The sequence below is a fragment of the Anser anser genome, assembly GCF_964211835.1.
Source record: "Anser anser genome assembly, chromosome: 8".
NCBI lineage: Eukaryota > Metazoa > Chordata > Aves > Anseriformes > Anatidae > Anser > Anser anser.
The window spans coordinates 10,215,359-10,238,242 of NC_139728.1; the positions used below are offsets into that span (position 1 = coordinate 10,215,359).

General features: G+C 52.0%; 1 protein-coding gene across 1 annotated transcript in view; it reads right to left on the reverse strand.

Moving 5' to 3' along the window:
* Window positions 1-22,884, reverse strand: part of NUF2 (NUF2 component of NDC80 kinetochore complex) — a 145,249-nt gene that overhangs the window by 58,725 nt on the left and 63,640 nt on the right. Inside the window, exons 28-30 of the mRNA XM_083845765.1 lie at window positions 21,275-21,427; window positions 11,287-11,386; window positions 10,130-10,253 (exon numbers count right to left, since the gene is read on the reverse strand). The gene's annotated coding sequence lies outside the window, so the exon portion shown is untranslated. The remainder of the gene's footprint in view (window positions 1-10,129; window positions 10,254-11,286; window positions 11,387-21,274; window positions 21,428-22,884) is intronic.

Sequence of the window (22,884 nt, forward strand, 5' to 3'; positions counted from 1 at the left end):
AACATTTTTTAAAGCCCTCCCTCCCCCAAAGTTATTCCTGGCAGAAAAGGGGAAAAGATGCAAGCTGTGGAGTCTGTGACTGCATAAGGGAAGAAGCTGTCGGATCCCATCTGTCGACGAGGAGGATAAACGACCGCACACATCTCTCCTCTGCGTTAGCGCTCAGCCCCAGCTCGAGGGGCACAAACGCTCTCGGGTCCCAGGTTTTGGTGGAGGAGGCAGCAGGCACGGCAGCAAGCAGGAGCTCGGTCTATGTAGGTTTTCTCCCACATACTTCGGGAGCTCACACTGACTCCGAATTGGGTGCAAAATGAGCTGATGGGAAGGAAAACTGGGACTCTGCGTGGCGGTGGGGACTGCTGGAAAGTCGCCCTCTAACAAAAGCCATGAGCTGATGAGAGGCACCCTCTTGGTGGACCTTGATGGGCTTCACGTGGGTCAGAGCCTCCCTGTGGTCCTTCCCATGCCACCACCGAGTGAGATTGGACCAGCAAAGAAAGCTGCCTGGGTGCTGGGTCCAGAGGAGATGGCCAAACCCCACGTCCTCCCAGAGAGCCGAGCTTACCGGTGTCCTGCGGCACTACTGGAGACAGAGGCACGAAGCCAAGAGCAGCGCAGACAAGCAGGGGTTTGGACAACACGGGTCAGTAATTCAGTATATGCAAGCCTGGCATTTGACGTATCAGGATTAAGAGCCTGCAAATAGCAGCATTCCTCCAAGGCTGTCTCACTGGAAAAGAGCTAAGGTCAAACCCAGGAGAGACCCAGAGGTCAAAGCGCTGCTGAGGAAAAAAAAAGAGCTGAACAAAGCCCAGGATTTCTCCTCTTAAAAGCCCAGTCATCTAAAGGCAGCATTATTGAAATCGGAAATTTGAAATCCATTTTAGATATATTCGTGCCCTTATTTTAAGCAGGCTTTTCTCACTCAGCACTGATACCATTTTATTTCTGCATCCACCTCAAATCAGCCTGACTTCCCATGGTCAGAGAAACAGCCAACGCTAACCTAAACCTCCAGGGTGGTGAGAACTGGGTAGGGCACAGCTGATTTTTGGTTTTCCTTTGGACTGTTTTTTTTTAAACATGTAATGGAAATTCAACACACCTGTGAGGAATTTGGGGCTGTTTTTATATAAAATCTGCAGTGTTTTGTGGCTATCCCGCAACTCCCAATATACAGTGGCAAAAGCCAATTGTGACTGCGTTCAAGCAAGAGGTGGGCAAAGCCTTCATCATCTCCGTGTCCCCATACCTGCAGGAGCTAGAGGTGAACCCCTTGAAATAAGGACAGCCACCATTTGCTGCCCGTTGTGCTAATGCTGCCTCAGCCTGGCCTGCGGTGCCGTCCCAGTGACGCAGGGATCAGGTTAGTGCTCCTGAAGTCTCCAGGACATGCCAACAGCCAGGAATGGGTCAAAGTGTGCACACTGAGGGCCACAAAAGGACACAAGAGTCCCTGGATTGTGGCCTTGCTGGAACAGATACCAAAGCTGAACCAACCAGCCTTTTTCCCTGCCCTGTGCTTTTGCAGCAGGGACACAAATGCACCTTACAGGTAGGGGAGGCAGAGCATCTTGCTCCCTAACCTTCCCGGCCACTCAGTACCAGGTTTCTGACAGATCTTGTGGACACTAAAGATGGTATCTCATAAGGCACCCAAACAGAAATAAGTTCCTCTCCTTCTTTTGAAGGATACCAGCAAGCACAACTACCCTTCAAAGGGATTTGGGCTCATCTAGATTATACTGCTCACACCCTATGTTGCATTTCCAAAAAGTCCCGTTCCTGGTTTCTGGCCCACAGCTGGCTCAGCCCAGCCCCAGCTCAGACGACAGCACGGAAGAGCTGCAACTTCGTGAACTCAGCAATTAGCCCCCGAGCCCGAGGAGAGTTTGTCAAGATCCCATTGCAGGCGAACAATAACACAGAAATACAGCTTTGAGGGGGAGATGATTTATCAAGCTGACCACAGACGTCTCCCTCATTTTTTCTTTAATAAATCCAGCCTCGCTCCTGGCCGCGTTCAGTATCTTGTCACTGCTTTCGGCTCCTTTTAGGACTGCCTCCCACCTGCAGGCTTCGGGCACTTTGCAGCCCCAGAGCCATTTATTCTCCCAACATTTCTCCATCAAGAAACATGATTTTTCTTCCATCGAGGGGAGGGAAACTGAGGCAAGGCAAGGCGAGCTGCCTGGCCCGAGGAGGGGGACAGGACCACACGCTCGCTGGGGCTGGGCTGATCTGGAGTGGCTATTTCCTCATCCGCACAATGAGCATCAGGGGACTTTTGCTCCATCTCGCGAGCAAGCTGTTTAGGAATTACACGGATGCTCTTCACCATCAGATTTTAATCACCAGGAGTGCCTTCCTTGGGGGACTCCATGGGGCTGTTCAGGCAGCTAGCCAAGCTCCTGAGAGCCAGGCCTCATCTCCATACGCCCAGCGATTACTCTTCATAACGGCAGGCAAACACCAGCTCAGCTCCGATCTTATCTCCACCTCCTATTGTCCGCGAGGCCCAGAGGAGCACGGGGCTTCTATCAGCATTTCCACCTCCCAGGCGTCCTCCAAAGAGGGCAACGATGAGCTCCAGGCTTGAGTCCTTCCTTGCAGACCTTGAAGAAACTCCTGGGAAGAGCTGGGTGGTACACGGTGGGTCATCCTTCGAGGTCAAAGTGGAGGGACCCACTCAGGTGGCTGCTCTCGGGAGCACAAGGCATCAGCACCATCAGGACACCGGCAGCGGCGTTTGCCTGTGCTAATTTCATGCCCGTCCTCGTCCCTCCCCGCAAAATTCCAGGCAGGCCTTCCACTTTGGCTGACATTCAAAACTGTCACCTCTCCGCGCACATTAACTGGGAGGCCTCTGTCATCCCTCACATTAAAATGCTATCACGGGGAGTCAGCACAGCTTGACTCAGCCAGCTAAGGGGCTGGCCACGGCCGCGCTGCGGGGACAGCCGATTCACGCTTGACATCCATGGTCAATTTGACAGTGATGGACACGCTACTTAGGAGTCATTTGCTGATCTCATTTCCCCAGGTGGGAGGTCGTGCCACGGAGCTGCCTTCCCCGGGGAGAAGTGGTGATGCTCTCCAGCCTCTCCAGGAGCAGACACACGTGCGGACAGGCTTCCCCATCTGCTCACTGAGCGGGAGATGATCTACAGAGCCTGCCAGGAGCCCAAAATGCAGCTGCCCGATCCGCGTAGAGCAGTGCACAGCCAAGCGTCGTGCTCCAAAAGTTAGGTCCATCTCTGGCCCCTGCCAGAGCGTGTGCTCCTGGGTTAGCGCTCCCTGCCAGCTCCCTCGGGGTCAGGACGTGGAGCTGGTCGTCAGTCTTCTCAACCACTGCTTGCATTTTCCAAGCTCACTTGCTCTTGCTACTCGTGCTGTCAAACGGCACAATAGCTTGCTTTCTAACCAACACACACCTTTGCTCGCCAGTAGAATCTGTTCACCACACCCTGACCTTCCTTACAGCGAGGAGAGGCATCCTCCCTGAAATTCCCTAAGCCTAAATCAGTTTTTAAAGGACCCGTGCATCCTCCTTTTACCAGGTCAAGCCTGAGTCTGAGGGTGCTCACCTGTCATTGTCACTGTACGCCCTTCCAAGCTAGCAGTGATAAAGCAGGCGATGGTCAACCGCCCTCAGGTCTCAGGGGAGTAATGCTCCAGGGGGGACAGGGCTTTATAAAAGCCTTCCCCTTCCACCATGAGCCCCAGGAATGACCACAGGCACAGCTGCCCCAGGGATGGGTTTACACGGCATACATCAACTTTGCAGCATTAGCTCATCGGTGCCCACCGGCCTCCTATGCACACAGACCAGGTGACTAACTCAGAAGGTGCTTAACCCAACCACAATCACACTCCCCATTCGACTGAGCTTTCTCAGTGCCCCTATCTGCTGACACCCGAGCACATATCTGCCATAGCTCTGTGCCCAGTAGAGAAAACAGCAGTACCCTGCACCTCCACGCACCTCTCGAAAAACAGAGCCCACCTGCAGCTCAGGGGTGCCAGCTCTAAACAAGCCTGGTTATTTTGGTGCATAAATTCCAATCAAAAAAGGCTGAGTTAAGCTAAACTAAAATATACAGGGATCTAGAGGGCAAATCCCATCTTTCATATATATTTTAAATGTGTGGAGCAGCTTACAGCCCAACCACCTAAAAATTCCCTTCCGCATCTTACTGCCCTAGCCGAGTGTCATTGGTAACGCTCTCGAATCCCAGGACTGCAGGAGATAATTACGGCGGGGGAACTCTGCCAGCTACCGCTGGGAACCTCTCCCCAGCCCTTCCCAGTTCTGGGAAGGCTGAGCTGAGCCCAGTCCTACAAACCCCGTAAAACAGATGTCTTCTGCAGCGAGCCCAGAAGGCCTTCCCCAGCATTAGGCTCTTTTGGATCAGGCAGAGGGAGCAAATTCCAGCGTCCTCCAGCCCTTGCAGCAAACATCGCTGCTCTGAGAGCGCGGCGCGATCCAGCTCCGAGCGCGCCTCTTCCCCCAGCTGTGGTGCCTGGCTCCGGGGCGGTGGCACGCTTTATTTCTGTCACCGATGCCACCTGTCCCGGATAAACAAGGAGAATGAGGATTTTCATTCCCCCCAGAGATGCTCACGGTGAAGAGCTGAGAACGTCTTCGAGGGCTTTGGTTTCTCATGGGTGACCGTGCACGGAGGGCACAGGGACGTCCTTGCACGAGGGCAGGTGGTCCGGCCCTCACCTCCAGGCTGCAGGCTGGGATGGACTGAAAGGCAGAGCAGCAAAAAGACGAGCCATGGACCTTACGGCTCCAAAACCTTGCTGCTGCTCCGTGCCACCAGCCGGGCAGCCTGGCTCTGCTCCACCATCCCCACCTCCAGCCCAGGCAGGAGGACGGCTGCTCGCCTCCCGGTTCCTCGTCGCTCCTTTTTTGGGGAAGATGGTTTTATACCGGGGTCTGGTAGAGCACTCAGCTTTCTCTTCCAGACTCCGGCAGAAAGAACTTGACCCATGTCCTCAGCCCCTCTTAGTCATCAGGCTGAGCCGCCTCTCCCCTCCTCCCACCAGCCTCCTTCTTTATGGAGCAGCGGCAGCAGCAGAGCATGGGGTGAGAAGTCAAGGGAAGGACAACTTGACTGATGGAGCTCAGGTTGCGGGGTCAGCGCAAGGCGTCGTGATCCGGGCTCAGACAGAGCCATTTCCTCTGTGATTTTATCCGCTGCGATTTTTATCTTTCGTCTGTTCACACGTCATGCCACCTGGACATAATACAGAGCAAGCCGAGTGCTCGGCTCCAGCCTTAACCCCTTCCAGCCTCCCGGGAAGGCGGGAGGCCCCCGGCACACAGCAATGCCGCGCTCCTGGGCCTGCCTGGCAACAAGGGGCTTGTCTTTACGGGCCCTTTTTATTGCCTTGAACATCTGTAAGTGGCAGGTTTATCCTTCTCCGCTGACCTCGCGGACGACGTTATGATTTACCCACAGATTTCACGTTCCCGGCAGCATTCACGAGATGTGATTTTTGGTATTTGCTTTAGGAGAGACATTCCGGTTCCAGTTCCCACCTGGAACGTGCTCGAAGCCACGGGAGCACAAGCCTGGTAGCTCACTGCGAGGGCTCCTCGGGTGACAGTGCGGACATAAAAAGCAGGCAGAAACAATTTCCCCTCACCGCACAAAAGGCATTCAGCCTTAGCAGCTGCTTACACGGGCTTAAAAGGAGGAAGGCCAACCCAAACCAAGACCGCGGGTGGAGCTGGGTGGCCTCTGACATGAGTGCAGGTGTCCTGGATGTCCACAGGGAAAGTGGCAACAGCCAACCCCTACCAAGGGCTCAGTCGTCGAGTGCTTCAGACCTAAAGTCCTCCAAAAGGGGAATGACAGCCACGATCCCCATCCTGCAGGTGAGAACCGGCACGAGGAAGGAAGGGAAGGGCAGAGCCAGGCCCTGCCCCAGACGCGCCGTCCCCAGCCGTAGCGCACCCCTAACCCGTCCCTCACCGGGCATCCTTTCACCTCCGCGGCCTGGCTGAGAGGCCAAGTGTCCTCACACGCCCCCGACCTTCCTTTCAGGCCCCCGTAGCACCAGATCCCACCGTGCAAACAGGATGCAGCCCCCGCAGGAGCCGCACGGGACGCCCAGCCCACGGAGGAGCCTGCAAGAAGCCCGGTGGCCCCAGGCGACGTGCCACCGTGCTCCCGAGACAGGACCCCCCTTCCCTCCCTCGCCTTTCCTGGCCGCCTCCTAATCCCACCGTGATTCATTGCCACCGGATGGGACAAAAGTAGAAACTGCTTTAAGCATGGAGTATTTTAGGGCTCCTTTTTTTTCCCCTCTCCAAGTTTCCTTAATTGTTTCCTTTCTTACTCCTGGTGCGATAAGAGGAGAGATGGCTGGAAGCTCCCTATTGTTTATGTCCAAAGTCTGGGGAGAAATACAAACTGCAGCCAGCCACAAGAACTGTGGGGGTTTTTCGTTATTTTTATTTTGTGACTTTTTAAAATCCAGTGACCTCACTCGCTGAAATGGGCAAAATAAGAGCCTGGACAAAACAGCGTGTTCTCAACAAAGCACTTTTGGCCTTTGTGTGTGCCTCGCAACTAAGCAGCCTACGGGTGGCACGGTGCAATTTTTAACAGCTTCAACTATCAAAGCCTATTAGGAGAAGCCGTAACAAGTTTCAGACGGACTATAGCAGAGGGCAGGGATGACTTTTTTTCCAATAAACCAAATGCACAGTGAATACATACAAATGAATTTCAAAAGGTTAAATGATTCTCATGCAGGAAGTCAAGTCTCTTTGTGACATTAAGAGACTCCTTTATTTCGGGAAGTTCCTGCTTCAAGAGCTGCTAAAAGCCAGGTGGACACATGGGGAAGGATTGGTCCTTCCCGCTCCCAAAGCATCTGCTCTTGGCCACCATCAAGAAGAGACTACTACATTAGAAGCTATCCATCCAGACTGGCAAATCCTCTTCCTTTCACAGGCGTGGAGAGCCAGGCATAAGGGGCTTCAAGAGAAACAGGCCCACGTGGCTGTGTCTCAACGTTCACCCCATGGTGGATCCGCTCTGACACAGGGCCCCTCTGCCCTGTGTCTGTCCAGCACGCAGCCAGAGGGATCCTCAGCCACGAGAACTCCCACAGCCTCCTGCCATTGTGCACCAGCAAAGGCACCAAAACCTGCTGGCACTTGTAGATGGTCAGACACTTGCATTCCAAAATTCACATTCCCAGGCCTGCTTTCCTCCACACATAAAATATAACCCTGAAAAAAAAGTCATGCCACAAGAACAATGAATTACACCTTCACCCTCTGTGCTGGGGACACAGACACTCCCATTGCCACCTCTTCTTTCCAAAACGACCCCTTTGGATTTTGCTTTTAAGCAACCCTCCCCGGACTTGAGTTTGAGACATCCACAGAAACCACAGCTTCAGGATCCCAGTTTTCATGGGAAGGATCCCCCTGTACCTCCGAGCCAGACGTAGCAAGTGCTGCTGTCTGCACGTGGCCCACACCCCGCAGGGAACAGACGGCAAAGCCAACCCTGAACCCAGCTCCGTTCCACCCCTGAAACATCAGAGCATCGTTCTTCCCAGCAAGCTGCCAAGGGAGCTCTCTGGTAACATAAATTTTGGGGTGCCCTTGCTCTGTGGTCAGCTCCAGTCAGACATCTTATCACCGGCCATTTCCCCATGCGGCACAAATTCATGTCCCTATCATTAAAGAGACACATGGTTTATTTACTCATTACCATATCCAGCTGTTGGCTTTCCTTCTCCCCATATTTCAGGGAAAGTAGTGATTTGACATAAATAATGCCCCATTCAGCTACGACCTGAAAGATATTGTAAATATAAAAAAAAGTCTTCAACTCCAATAGCTCTTTTCAAGTGCTCCGTCCAAGCCCTACTTAGTATGGGTGTGGGGGGAGGTTGGGAAGGAGAAAACCCAACGCCATTACTTAAATAGCCCCATTAAAAGCGAGCACAGGGTGAATTACAGCTTTATTAAACAGATGACATTACATCAGGAATGATGAATCATAATGTTGCTGTTCGGGATTACAGCAGTATACGACCTCTTCAGCTGTAATCACTCGCCTCCTTCTCCAGCCACCGCCAGGTGTGCTGGCCCCTCTGGCACACTACCAGCAGGCACCTATTTGCCCCCAGCTCACAAACTGCCACGGCTTGCTGCTGCGGGGATGGAAAGGGAGGGTGTTGATGCCCCCGGGGCAGTCTGGAGGGGGATAATCCCCCCAGCCACCCATACCTCACCGTTTGCCTCTCAGCAAGCTCAAGGGTGGATTTGTGAGCTCAGCCCATCTGTTTTGGCTCCTTGCATGCCACCAGCTCCTCCTGAGGATGCTCTGGGGCAGAGGAGCAAAAGCTCGGGCACATGCACAGCTCCGAGGCCTCAGGAAAAGAGAATAAACTGTGGTGGAGACCTCATTTTGGGGCTGGATGTTTCAAGGCCATTCCTCTCGATACCCAGTTCCCTACCATCACAAGGACCGTGTTGGGACACGTAGCTGGGACTTCAAGAATAAATGTACGGGAGGTTGCACAGTGAAAGAAGACTGGAACCACGTAGGTGCAGAAAGAAGCCATCAGATAAAGGACTCCAAACTGCAGCAAGACATAACCTTCTGGTACGTGCACTGCTCTACCAGCTCACCCAAAGAAAAGCAGAATCCCACTCCCTAAACCCAAAGCATCCTTTGCAGAGCTCTTCGTACACTCCTTCAGCACCTCCCCGTCTCCCTCCCCGTGTTTACATCCACATGGTCTCCAAGGCAGGTCACACACATGGGTCAGAAAGAAATTTCTGCAATGCATTTTCACTGCGAGCAAAGGCTCAGGACACCTTGGAGGGTAATGGGAGCCATCCCCATGCTCAAGCTACCCACGAGCGTCAGTCCCACCAGGCACAGCAAACCCTGGCAATATAAAGCAAGCTAATTCGCACGCCACTCGGGCCACCACCACCACCACAACACAGCCCTCAGCAGAGGAATGCCTGACCCGCTAAATCGCCCCCTCTCCCTGACGAGTTTTGCAGGGGGTTTATGGATCTGCAGCAAGGGAACAACCAAAGGAAGCCAAACGAGCAGTTATCGTGAAACTGTAACAGTGAGCCCCTGTGAAGTCTGATTTCCCCCTCCCAACATTGGTCCTTGCAGAATCGACGGAGGCATCATTAGGAGAAGCCCTGGGGCAGAGCTTCCCGCTCTGCTCGTTTGGAGAACGGCTTAAATCAGCGCTCCTTAGTCAGCAGTGAGAGGGGAGAGCTGCCCTGCCCTGCTCCTCGCAGCCCAGCAGGCACCGCCGTGGCCCAAGACCACCACAAGAAAGGCTTCCCACGTTTTGCATCTCCCGTCCTCCTCCCAGGGTTTGCCTGCTGCCTATAAATAACCAGGCGAGCGTGACATCTAAACGCCCAGATAAAGCAGCGCCGTGCCATGGCCCCACGGAAGCCAACGGCTTCTATTTTTACATGTTTGGCGAGAACCACGTGTCAGCTATCGACAACACACAAAAAAAAAAGCCCCGGCGCTCGGATCCCCACTCCCCCTCTGCCTTCTGCTCAGACAGACCTCAGACAAGCGCCCGGCGGCCCCATCTGCTCATCACCTGCTAGCATTTGGGTAGCAGATACGTCAAACTCCCGGCTCACGTTTTCACACGTAGGAGTTTGCTGTCTGAGTGATGAGGCTGTCTGTGCTCCCATTGTGCTTCGCCATCCAGAAGGTTTTTCAGAGCCTTTACAAAATATTGCATGCCAGTAGCTCTTACATAAGTAATCAACCTCCTTACCCCCATTTTACAGACTGGGAGACTGAGATAAAGAAAGCAGGCAAAAAGCAGAGAGACCTGTCACCTCCTGCATCCCTCTGCCCCACTCCTCTGCCCCCAGAGATCCCCCTTCTCTCCTTCCAAGTTGTTCCTTCTATCCACTCACCTCTTAAATCTGTGGCTGCTTCTGCAAATTAGGAAAAAAACAACACAACCCTACAACAAGAAAAACCTGCCAAGGGAAGTTGAGCTCTGCCTTTGACCCTTGGTGGTGAAAAGGGCCAGGGTCTCTTAGAAAGGCTGCTCACAGCACGAGAGGCCAGGAGCCAGGACTTCTTACCTGACTTAGCGTTAGCAGGTCCCCTCAGTCTGCCCCTGAACAGCCATTTGCACCTCTCTTCCTGCAAGTCTCAGGAAACCTGGTTTGACCTCTCATCTTCACCACAAAACCCAAGGCCGTGTCCCTAGAAGACAGTCGGTAACGTTATGAGGGATCGAGCATTGACTCCCACCCAGGGCGGGCGGCAGCAAACTACAGAGATCTGTAACTAAGCGTAACAAAAATAAATCTGATAACTAGGCAACTGGTAAGTGGACAGCTTAAATTCAGCCTTTACACATCAAAATCGACAATGACAATCATTTTTCTTTCCACTGCAATTGTTGTAACAGCGTTGACTTTAATCTTATAGAAGAAAAATCCACCCCAGATTTCACTCTAGTCTAGAAGTGAGTCAGCTCTCAAACCTCAGCTAGAAAGAAAGGCACTTGCTAGGATGGATGTGGGAAAATAGAGGGTTAGATTCACCAGGCTCCTCTTGGGTCATGCTAAAATTACTACGATTTAAGTTAATGAATAGATTTCCTTTTGTTCCGGCTCAGCTTCTTTCTATGGTGTTACAGCCCTTATCCCAAGCTGGAAGCAAGCACTATTCAGATAAAACAAAGCCCAGCTTTACTTTAGCATTACCACCAAGACTTCTTCGTAATAATATTTATAAAATAGCTATTAGGATGGGAGGGGATAGTAAAAACACATCTGTACAAGTCAGGCTCCCAGGTTATAAAATACCAGGAATTAAATCTGCCCTACAACACAAATCCTCACCCCGCCCACGTGTTTGCTTGTTTCAAAGCATCTTTCCTGGCAGGACCACGTCCTGCTTGCTCCTCAGGACCTGTCTCATCCAGGCTGTACATGCAGAAGGGATCCCTGAGGCTGTACTGCTGCATTCCCCGACAGAACGGGAGCCTTTTGGGTCAGCACGTGTCTATTTGGACAGCCCCCACCTCTCTACAGAGCAGGGAGGCACAACCACACATTCCTCTAAGCTCTCTAAGAGAAAGGGGGAGCCGGTCACAGAGGTCACAGCAGAACCACGGGTGACGAGGACAACAGGACTTGCTCCTTGGCAGCCTCAGTTTGGCACCATCTGTGCTTCTTCCAGGACACAGGAAAGCATTTTAGTGCAGCTTTTGGCAAGAGCCATTTCCTACCTTGTGGTGCAGAGTTGGCTGCGAAGTCCGGTCACATGCTGAGCCCTCTTCCTCCCCGTGGTGCTCTCCGTGTGAGATGAGCAACCTGAGCAACCTCGGCCTGAGAAGGAAGGAGAAAGAGGTACAGTTCAGCAGGGACACGAGGCACAGGAGCGGGGACAGCCATGGAGCAGAGGGCTTCGTAGTCCATGATGACAAGGAGCACTGGTGAGGCAGAGCGTGGAGCTGTGCACACACAGCAGGGCAGACAACAGACCAGACATGGAAGAGATGTACTGGCCAGGCACGGACGGTCAGGGGAGCCTGACCAAAGCCTAAAGAGATGTTCAGTGGTAGCACAAAGCCTCTACCATCCTGGGGAGCACCTGGGAGACACCGGAAGAGGTCTGCAGCAGTGGACTTGACAGTGCCATAGATCATTACGAACACAAGGCTTAGAAACAGGAGTGAAGGGCTGCGATGGGAGTCCCCCAGGAACCTCATGCCTTCCCCTGCAAGATACACAATACAAACCCAGAGCAGCAATTGCATTGCCAAGAAACAAACCCCAAGGAAGAGCATTTTGCTCAGCCCAGCGCGCTCAGCGATCTTTATTTCAGAAGCACACAGTTCCCTTTTACCCCCAAACTCCAGGATAAGTGTTATTTTCTCCTCGGCAGAAGGTCACAGCTCAGTTGCCTCAGACAAAAACTGGCATCCCCCCCGCTGGCGTCACTTGGCGACTGTACGCTTAACTCCCAGCAAAGGAAATGAGGAGAGAGGCCTGGTAGGGCTCTGGATCAGGCAATAAAGAGAACAGACTTTGGGGTTTGCTGAATAATTTGGGCACCCTCAGAACTGCATCTTTTGTTTGAGGCAAGCTTTTTACTTAAAGCAAAAAGAGCTTCTCCCCAGGGAAAGCCTCACACACGTCACGTTTTGTCCTAGCAGACTGCAGCAGCAATGGATAGCTCAGTCCCTACAGGACATCTGAACCCCGATGCCTTCCATTCCTTGCCCTGCACACCCACCATCACCAGGACACCAAGAGCAGAGAGAAAAAGGCAAGCTACCTGGCTGCTCTGGGTCACTGCAGCACACTAGCCACTCAGAGGTTATTGGTAGTCCAGGCACGAATCTAACAAGGTTGAGACTTCCCCCAAAGGGTTGTTTTGCTGGAACCAGCAGGGCAATAACCGGGACAACCAGAGGGAAAAAAACACACGCAAAGGCTGCAACGGGTGCCAGGTCGTACCTCCAGAAGTCCTGCAGATCCGCACAGCCGGTGAGACAGGACCCTGGTGGAGGGACTTCTAAACATGCATTTCCTTGGTGTCACCACTCACGGCATCAGCCCAAGAGGCAGTGTTCGACTGGTTGTGTATTTCCCTCGGCTCCGATAGAGTTGGTCCCTACAAAGCCTTGACTCACCAACGCAGGCTCATTATGGAGCCAGCTAACGAGCTTTCTGCCAGGCGCTGACACACGAGGGGATGTCGCAGGACAGAAGAGTCAGCAAGGAGCCCATGAAGTCTCTGGCAGCATTAACTTTGTCAGCTGATTTCAGCATCGTGATGGTGGGGAAGAGGAGGGAAAGGAGATGTGTGAGAACAGGAAGAGCCGCTGTATTTATCCAGGCTGACACCCCACATAACACAGCCAGAGTATTTCAGCTACAAGCCCTGTGCTGTGCCAAGCAATGACACTAATAGGACAACAGCTGAGCAATTAAAAGAAAAGCAGAGACAATGAGATATCAAGTCAAAAAGGCTCACGGACAAGAGACAGAAAGACCTCATTTTGGCTGGTTTGCTTCGGTGAGTGGAACATTGTCAGACAGAGACCATGCTCAGGAAAAGCTCCATTTCTGTGTCACCAGCAATTATCGCCTCTTCCTTCAGCCTGGCTTCCTCCCACCTATTGCTGGACCAATTTTTTTTTCACATGGACCCTATAAAAAGGTCATCTTTGGAGCTCACAGCACCCTCTGCACACAGAGAAGTGGCTGAAACACGCAGCTGGTGCTGCACTAACTCTCGTCTAAAGACTGCTCACAAGCTGTGGGAAAGGAGAATTTACAGTGCCTTATCTAGGAATAGGGGCACGGGGAAAGACAGGGAGAGCCTTTAAATCAGGAGGCAAAGAGCAAATCTCACCAAGGTCTTGCTTACACGCTTCCCTAGCGGAGTTAGCCACCAGTACGGTATGGGAGTGGTTCTACTGGTTTCAGAGCCCCAGGTACAAGTATTCTGAAGTCCCTGCGTTTAGGGTTGGTTGTACATCCCCAGCTCTGTGGGTCCAGCTGGTGAGAGGGCTCTGGGTGAAGCAGTGGCTGCACATTTGGGCAGGCATCTCTTCTAGAACATCATAAGACAGACACGTGGCAGTGGAAAAAGCGAGCAGTGATGAAGCAGATCCTGCCCTCCGAGGTCTTGCAGGAAAGTCACGGCACAAAGCCACTGGCTGGGCTGAGGACAAGGTCAGGAAGGAAAAGCAAGAGAGAGGGGGACAGCCAGCAAGCGCAGACAGTCTGCAAAGCCGGACATCAAACCTGGTGCATCGCAGCAATTGAGCGAGGAAGAAAACCAGGGCCGGAGGCTGTGTGTCCAATCACTGCTTTCACTAGATTAAAAATGTAAATTCCCTGTATAATAGCCTGGCTTGGAGATATCGAGAGTAACAGGCAATTAGGAATAATGAAGTAGCAATGACAGCAGCAACGGGCAAACCTCTCTGGGAAAGGAGCGGGGCTGGGCAGTAGGTGCATCTTTCCCCCTCTCTGAATAGTGCATGAGGAGGGGGGTCTGGTCCAGCTCTCGGTGTAATTCTTTGCCAGTTTAATGCTTCCTATCAAACATCTCGTACCACAGTCAATCTGGGTTACCAGGACCCCTGGTAGGCTCAGGGGAAGCGCTGCCTTTGCCTGTTCCCAACAGTGTGACCTCAGAAAACGATGCGCACACGTGGTGCTGGGGGCAGACGTGCACAGCTGGATCCTCAGGGCAGCAATAAAGGTCGATCGCACGCTGTACATCCTTCCCTGCAGGGTGCTAACAGTCTCCCTTTGCTACCCAGCCACGCATTTCCAGGCAGTTAGTAGGAACTTGATCCCTCTGAGACCACGATCCTTGGAAAACTGTCAAATGGCTCCAAAGAAACCCAGAAAGTAAACAAACGGGGAGGTAATTGCCCAGCAAAATGGTAGAAACGTCACCATCTTGGAAAACCAAGCTAGAAAGACAACACAACAAGCCCCAGCTCCTCTCGCACAATGCAGCAACACCACGAGCAGCACCAGAGCTGAGCTACCTTGGAAATAAGTCATCCACTACCCTCCAACCTGCAATGGGGTAACGCCACACAGATGTCCCATGGGGACGCCCCACTTCCACTCCCACCCAGGAAGTTTAAATGGAGCAGATTTAGACAACGCCAGCCTAAGGAAGAGAAAAAAAAAAATGCTTAGAAACATCAGAAACCTGAAAACAGTGCTGGGGACAAAAACCCACACAAACCAGGAAAAGCTTGTGCAGGGGGGGAAGACTCGGAAAAAAAAAAAGCTATGGAAGGGTTGGGCAGAAGGAGATGGAGCTACGTGAAGGCGACTGGGTTATAGGCAATCTTACATCAGTTTATGAAAATATCCCATTAATCTTCATAGCGCAATCTTAATTGCAAAATCTTTCATCAGCCTTGTTATTTGTGCACCTGTCACTGGAGACACTCGGAGTTGTTTTGTCGTCATTTCTCACGCTAATTAGAGGGGCTCGGGGTGGTTGCTGGGGTGGGGTGGGGAGGGGGGGCTCTTGGTTTTTTAATTGTCCTCGAGCACAGCTCAGCTTTGCGGTAACGCTGCCAATTAGGGTCCCGCCCTACATGGGGCTCGCAGGCCTGCTAGGCACATTACGGAGGACTAGAGGGGTTGTTTTAATTAAATACCCCCAGACTAGCAGGGAAATATTTAGAGCAATTTAACAATCTGCTGCAGAGTTGTTAAGCCTCCAATATATCTGCTTAATGTTCATTTGGGTATTTAATAATCTCCCTACCTTATCTAATCCTGTTTAAACTTAAAGAGATGCATCTAAGCCGGTGGAGGAGCTAGCGCTTATTAACAGCCGCTGGTTATTAAAACATATTTGAGATGTCATCGCTGGCGAGCGGTCCCAGCAGCAGGCAGGAGGACTGCTGCCTGTGGATGTATTTCTTCCCTAAGCAGGGCTGCCCAGGGACCGGAGCCAGTGCTTTCACTGTAAGCTCTGCTGTCACCGTACTGGTGTGCGTAGTTTCTGACCTGCTTCATACCTCCCCGTGGAAGGGAACGGTGGCCTTATTGCGTAATTAGTCAAAGCTACAGGTTATTTATTTGTCAAGCTGTGTTCCAGGCCTTCAGCTACTCAGACCGGGGTACTTTTAAAGAACTGGATGTTTTATGTTCCAGGTTAAGATACATTTTGTTTTCCTCAGCCAGTTCTTCACAACCCTTCTTTGAAGTCCACAAAAAATGGCTTGCCCAGGGCTGGCCTACAAGGCCAGAAAGACTTTACCTTGCAGGATTTTAGTGTAGCTATCCTGACATAATTTGTTTGTTTGCAGGCTGTTTGTCCTGTCCCTGGTAGTCTCCTTCCCTCAGTGAAACACACTGCCAATTCCTGCAGCAGGGCTCCTCAGCTCGCCTTGGCCTTTCTCCTCCCTTCTCTCCACCAACAGGTACTTCCGTCACACTTCGAAGTGCTGCCACCCAAATCCCCTGGCGATCAGGGCAGGTCCCAAAATAATGCTGTCACACACAAGAAGAGGCCGTCAGAGAGCACACAACTCACAACTGGTGCAACTTAAATGAAGGGAGGGTCAAGCCAGCAATTCACCTTCTCAGTATGGATTGGTTTAAGTGTGAAATGGCTTCCAGGCAAAGCAAAGGGAGTCTTTCTACCACATTCAGGACACAAAACCAGAAAGTCAGCCTTAAATCCCATGAAGCTGAACAGCCTAGACTGTTTCACGAGTATTAAGCCACCCAACTTTAAAGCACCTTCACTGCTGAAGCTAGAAAATAGAAGCAGCTGTCCATATAAAGAGGGGGAAATCCTGCTATCTGTCTTCAAAACGAAAGGCACATCTGGGAGAAATCTCCTTGCCCAACTGAACAGGACATGCAGTTCTCAAAGGCTAAGGCCTTAAAGGTTTAATGTCAGTGTCCTCAACTGGGCAAGGTTCTCCATGAGTCTTGTTCAAAGAAGAACATTTCAGGACCTTACTGTAAAGGGCTGATTTTCATCACAAGTCTGTTGTTCTGGACGCCCTGTTTAGAGACAAAAATGGACATTTGGAAAGAGCAAGCCCAGCGGTGACGCATCTGTTGGACGTGTTGCACAGGAGCACAGCCATCCCTGTGGGTTTTCATTGATCCAAGAGCAGCAGCGAGGCGAGACACTGCAGCAACCTTCAAACAGGCTGCTAGGAACAGGAAGGGAATGGTTTTCTCACAGAGAACATCAACGGCAGGGTAAATACTGAGGCAAGGAAGATTTAGGTCAGACATCGAGGGGGGAGGAAGCCACACTTCTTGCCTGTTATGTTTTTCTTGTTAGAAGCCCAGGAAGAGGTTGAATAACCTCTATCCCTAAGGGTCTTTGAAAACAGATTAGTGCAGAAACGACATAGGTAGAGTTGATCTTGCCTTGGGGCACAGAGACAGACTCACACGACCTTGGCAAGGTCTTTCTGAGGACTTTTCTTCTGTGGCCATATGCTGTAGCATGAAAAATACTGAGCCCCACACCCAATCTCCTCTGTCCCACCACAAGGGACTCACTATGGCACCAGAGGATCCTGTACTCTAACAACAAGCTAAAAACAAGCACAGATCAATGCATACACACAGTCCAGCCAAAGCAATGTTCTGGCCCGCGAGGCTGCTTGGTCCCATGTGAAAAAAGCCAACCCACTTCACAACCCCAGCAGAATCCCCAAACCCAAGCCCTTTTCCTCAGCCAAAGCCCACACACAGTCCCCTCTCCAGATTTGGCTGACAGAGATGACCAGAGGGAAGCAAACGGAGCAGATATTTTTTGTTTGTTTGCTCTTTGTTCCTTGTTTCTCAGACACTGGTGTCATTTAGGATATTTTGTGGAGGAGACACATCAGCACAGTGACGGATCCTGTCTGGTCCCATCAGCACCGAGGCATCGTGTCCCCAGAGTAACGCGAGAGGACTGCCGTTCCTGCAGGGAAGGCTGCTCAGCGGGAGGTGTCAGCCTGGGAAACACAACAATTGTTTCTCTCCCATCGCTTCCGTGGCACTCGGAAACTTTCGGCGTGGGGGACAAGGGGGGAGGAGGCTGAGTCTGAAGGCAGAGGTGTGCCAAGGACAGGGAGCAGGCCTCGCACCCTTGTCGCAGTGACGGCCGCCCACCGTGTCAAGGGAAAAGGAGCAAGTGTGCTCCAAGTGGCCGTTTCCTACCAGACACGTCCTGCGGGGTAAGGAACGGGACTTCTGAGCCATCCTCCCAGTGGCTGATGCTTCACACCGCCACTGCGCTCCCTTGTCACCTCTTTGTGTGCAGGACTGCCGTCACAAATCATGGGTTTATTTAGACTCTTAAAAAAAAAAAAAGGATGCAAGCGTTTACAGTGCGATTTCCTTAATTCTCAATCAAGGATCCTATTTGTTTCCTCCCCCATAAGTCACTGCAGGTCCAGCAGTGGCAGCAGGACGAAGGGGATGGCGCGAGTTAACGCTCGGTGCCCTGCAGCAAGGAGCTTTTGCAGCAGCAGCAGGACTTCAGAGCCTCTTTCACAAAAGCACTTCAGAGGACTTCAGATTCTCTGCGGCCGTGTGGAGAAAAGCCTTGCGGAGGCTGACCGTGCTGTTTGCCCTGCCAGTCAAACGGGGATCCAGGGCACGGAACAACTGAGCTATTTGCCGGGTACACACACAGCCTGACGCCAGCTCGAGGACAGCAGCCACCCCAAAGATCCCAGCTGGGGCTGGTTATAAGCACGGACACACAGGGGGAAAACTGCCTGCCTGCAAAAAAACAACACCCTTTTTGCTCAGCTTACCGGGAGAGGAGCTGGGTTCTAGAGGAACTGGGCTCCTTCCCTGTGGAACAACGTGGAAGGCACCTCCATGGAGTACACGTGTATTATAAAGCCACATCTCCTCTCGTCTCTGCTGTTAGAGCTACCCAGGCCTTGCCTTTTGCCAGCAGGAGATGCCACGACACAGCTCTTCGCCGGGTAGAAAGCATGTGGAGGAGCTGCTTGCGAACAGCAGGCTCAGAGGGAGAAAGCAGCAGAGGCAGGCACAGAGCAAGTGATAATTTCTGTGCTGTGCAATTACAGCTGGGAAGGAGTAAACCTCTGGTGCACAAACCTGCCAACAGTTTACTGCCGACAAGGAAACAAAACCGACAGTTGACACTGGAACAGCTACTGATACCCTGTAATCATCTTAAAAATAGACTCTTCGCAAACCTGCTTGTTAGTAGTGAGAACATATGCTCTTTTTAAGAGGGGGGAAAAAAAAAAAAACCTCTCAGCATCTCCGAAGCAACATTTGCATTAGCTAGAGCAAGTGTTTGCAGACGCTGAAGTTGCAAGCATCTTCCCAGGCTTTGGTGTGGTCCTGCTGGACGGCCACGGCGGTGAGATCCTGCACTGCCCCGGCACGCTGCCAGCCCCCGGAGCCCGGCAGCGAGTGTTTGCGGTGCTGGTGCAGACGCCCAGCTTGTTCTGCCGCACCGCACACACGCACGCAAGCTGCACGGCGCTGTGTTCACTTACCAACCCATGCCTGCTGCACGTGGCAGCACTGTGGCACGGAAATGCCTGCTGTCCTGACTTCTCCTGCAGCCCCCGAGTGTGACCATGGGGGTGAGACCTCATCCGGGCTCACTCGAAGTGCCCCAGTGCTGCTCAGCCCCTTCATCCTGCTCACCCTCTCAGGAGCCTCTGAAGGAGCCCTGTGCCTCTGTCATCCCCAAGCCATGTTCTTTCAGTGGCCCAGTGGCTAACATCTGCCACAGCACCCCTAAGGCTCCTTTCCACAGGACCACAGCCCACACAAGCGTTTGACACAGGCACAGACTTTACCCAGACATTAAGACACGATGAATCGCAGCTCTGCATCTCCAAACTATGCCACCACACGCCCCCTGGGTGATGGAGCAACCCAACCTCAATGCACAGGAGGGAAGTAAAGCTGCACTGAGGCACTGGCCTTCCCCAAACTCCTGGCTCACAGCCTTTCCTCGTGGTGTGTAGTCCCCTAGGCTCCTTTTAACCACAGCCCCCAAGAAAGCAGTCACTTCCCCCAGGCCAGGGTGGGCAGAGGAACACCACCTCTGAGCACAGTGCTCTGAAGCCTTCCTCCAGCCTGGTGCCCTGTCCCACAGCGCTGGATGGCAGCATGACCCTGTTCCAGGGGCAGTGGCACCCAGACACTTCATCCAGCCGAGATAAAATTCATCCACCCACAGCTTGCTGTCCCCTCTGTGCTCAACACATCAGCGCTGCAGGGAAGGAAGGAACAAACATTCCTTGTAAGTGGATTTCATTTTGGTATTAGCCATTTAGAGATTATATCCATTTCAATTTGGGCAGGGATCCAAGGTTAACATCCCTGTTCTTGTTAACAGTGCTACGGAGCCTAATGCTTGCAAAACCCCATCAGCTCCCTTTACATCTTATTTGGAAAAGTCACTGCAGTGTTGCGCCAGGACAAGGAGAAGGGAAAGGCAGATTTGGGTAGGGGGGCTCTACTGTTTCCCAAGGATTCCTGGACACATCGCTGTTCTGTCTGCCACCCATGAATGCAGGCATCACAGACTGTTATTGTACAACCCCAGAGTGTTCAGACACCAAGGAAATTTCAGACTTTCTGTTGTCTCTGCATGGTCAAGGAAAGAAGACCTCTGCTCTCCTGCCTCACAACCCCCGGGAAGACTGTAGGTAGTGCCTACACGAAGCAATATGGCAGAACAGTGACTGCAGAGGATCAGACAACCAACATTTGACTCCAGAGAGCATCCTGTCACAGGAGGATTTCAAGTCCCAGCATCTCTGGGACAGCAGGCACACAAGTCCAGCTGTTATGAACTGCAGCAGAAGCTGCTCTTTAGCAGCCTGGGGCTCCAGCCACCTGGAGACAGCCCTGAAAGCAGCAGAACGGAGCACGCTCTGGGTAACAAGGAGCACAGTCTTGGCCGGTAGGCTTGCCGGTCTGGAAGGATTTGGCTACGTACCAGCAGCCACCTCGCCGGCAGGAGACAGCCTTCTGACCCCAGCACCTGGGCAGGAAGGCAGCTTCTTCACCCAGGGCAAAGGCACAAACGGCTTTCGCTGAGGTGTTCTCGGATTAGCTCCCGCCAGTCGATACTGGCGGCGTGAATTATTAATCAGCGTGTCATTCAGCCTCAGAAGCGGATATATCCCCACCGCACAGGAAAAAAGCTTTTAGCAACACACCCGTGTCGGCGAGCCCGGGGCGCGCTTGCCAGGCGCTTTCTCACACCTCTCCGCGGAGCCGCTGCAAGCCGGCAGGAGGGGACCCGCGGCGCTCTGCTCGCTGCCGTCTCCAGCACAAAACCACGCCGGCCCCACGCATCTCCTCTCCCAGATCCAGTGGCTGCATTAGCTCAGCACATCCACCTGTCACGCAAGCCACTCGTTTGGAAAATTATTCTGCTGGAGCATCGCTGAGGACACCTTGCCAGCGAAGTATCAGACAACATCAGGCGGTGTTTACTTGCTCCAGTGCAGATACTACACATTTATTATTTACACTTTTGCAGCGTATTTTTAGAGTTATGTCAATAATATGGAGAGTTATCAAGTGATCTGTTTGCAGTCAGTCAACAAACTGCCACGAATCCCAGTTTGCCTGAGGAATTTTAGGACAGGGATTTACCATTTCACATGGGCTAATCCACAGCACAAGGAACAGGGGATCTGAGAGGCATTTGTCTGGATTCGCCAGACCTCAAATTGAGTTTGTATTGCTTACCTCTCCTGCTTCCTGCATGAGAGCGCTCCAAGCAGAGCCAGCCCCAGGGGAAAGGAAGGCTCCTGAAATGGTGTAATAATGAAGCCTAGAAGATCGCCCTTGGTCCCAAGTGTTTGAAGAGATGGTTGGGCTGATTTTCACAGACAGTTCCAGCTGTACTTAAAACAAGACAGAAATGAGAAACTGATTAGGCCACGCGGAACAGTCCTACTCCCTGGTCATGCCTATAGCCTGATCAATCAAAGCTGGTGCACTGGACGCTAGGCGTAAGTGCAAAACCCCTGTTCACTGCTCATTTGTGAGCAAATAAGACACAAAGTATTGCCTAGATGGCATCTCTTGCGCTGAAGGGCTCTGCACGTGTGAGTACAGGAGTTCCTTCACACCATGACACCGGCTGCTGTCCACGTCCTGCCCTGGGCCAGTCAGCCCTCCTACACAGCGCCCAGTGGGAGAGGACAGCCCAGCCAGCCCGGAAGAACTTGGGGAAGACCAGGCCAGCACATTTTCTCCCATCTTTTTTGGGGACTTTTGTCAGAGGCCGGGAAAGCAACAAGCCTTTCCAACCCAAAACACGACATGAGCTCATTATTCCCCCGGTTAAGAGCTGCTTAGCACTGAAATTGCAAATATTCTCCCTGAATAGGTACCTGAGCACGTACCTTAAATTGCTTCTTTTTGAAGTGAGATTTGTATATCTAGAGGAAATAACTTCAGAGAAGTCCCCTGGATGGTACAAGCTCTATACCACCTAAGCACAGTGTAAGGACTTCCACCAGCAGCGCTGGCCAACCACCATTTCCCGCTTCCAAATCCGACTGTGACGGACGGCTTTGAGTGCCAAGGAGCAGTAGTTATCCCAAAGAGTTTAAGACATTGTTCAAGAGCTTGAATTAATAGCCAGACTCCAGGTGGCAAGGCATGCATCATCTCTAGCAGCAGCTCTCTGAAGTAGAAAAATTAGCCCAGGACCTTTCCCCACTCACATTTTTGATTATCAGAAGTGCCTTGGTAGTTCTGGCTGAAAGACCAGAGCACCTGGCCAGACATCTATACAAAGCCACGAGGTATTTTAGCAGCTGCGCTCTGCTGCCAGTCCCATTTCCAGCAGGAGAAAGGTTTAAGATTTGGTTCCTGCAAAGCCCCTTTTCATCAGCCTTGGGCTGCACTGGTCTAGTATTCAAACCGACTGCAGCTCCGCAGCAGAGATCTGAATACTTGGCCAGGTAATGAGCACCAAGGCAGTTGTTTTTATCTTATTCAGTCAACAAGAACATGGAAATCAATTTTTCCCAATCTCAGTTATGGCTAGAAATCCATTCCTTTTAGGCCAGCTACAGGATTAATCTATTGAATGGTTTGCAGGCATTTTGCTGACATATAAACATTTTAAGAATACATTATACTTTCCCCCCTCCTAGTACAGCATTAGCGCTTTTTTTTTCCCTCCTGTAAACATCTTTGTTCGGGAATCCACGAGACAGGATGTGGAAATGCATCCGTGTCTTGCAAGCAAACCCTCACGTCTGCAAAGTTTTGCACTGCATTTAAATCCCCAGTGCTGGGCCATCTCAGAAAAAGCCCAGAGCTAGGGAAGCACAAGGCATGCC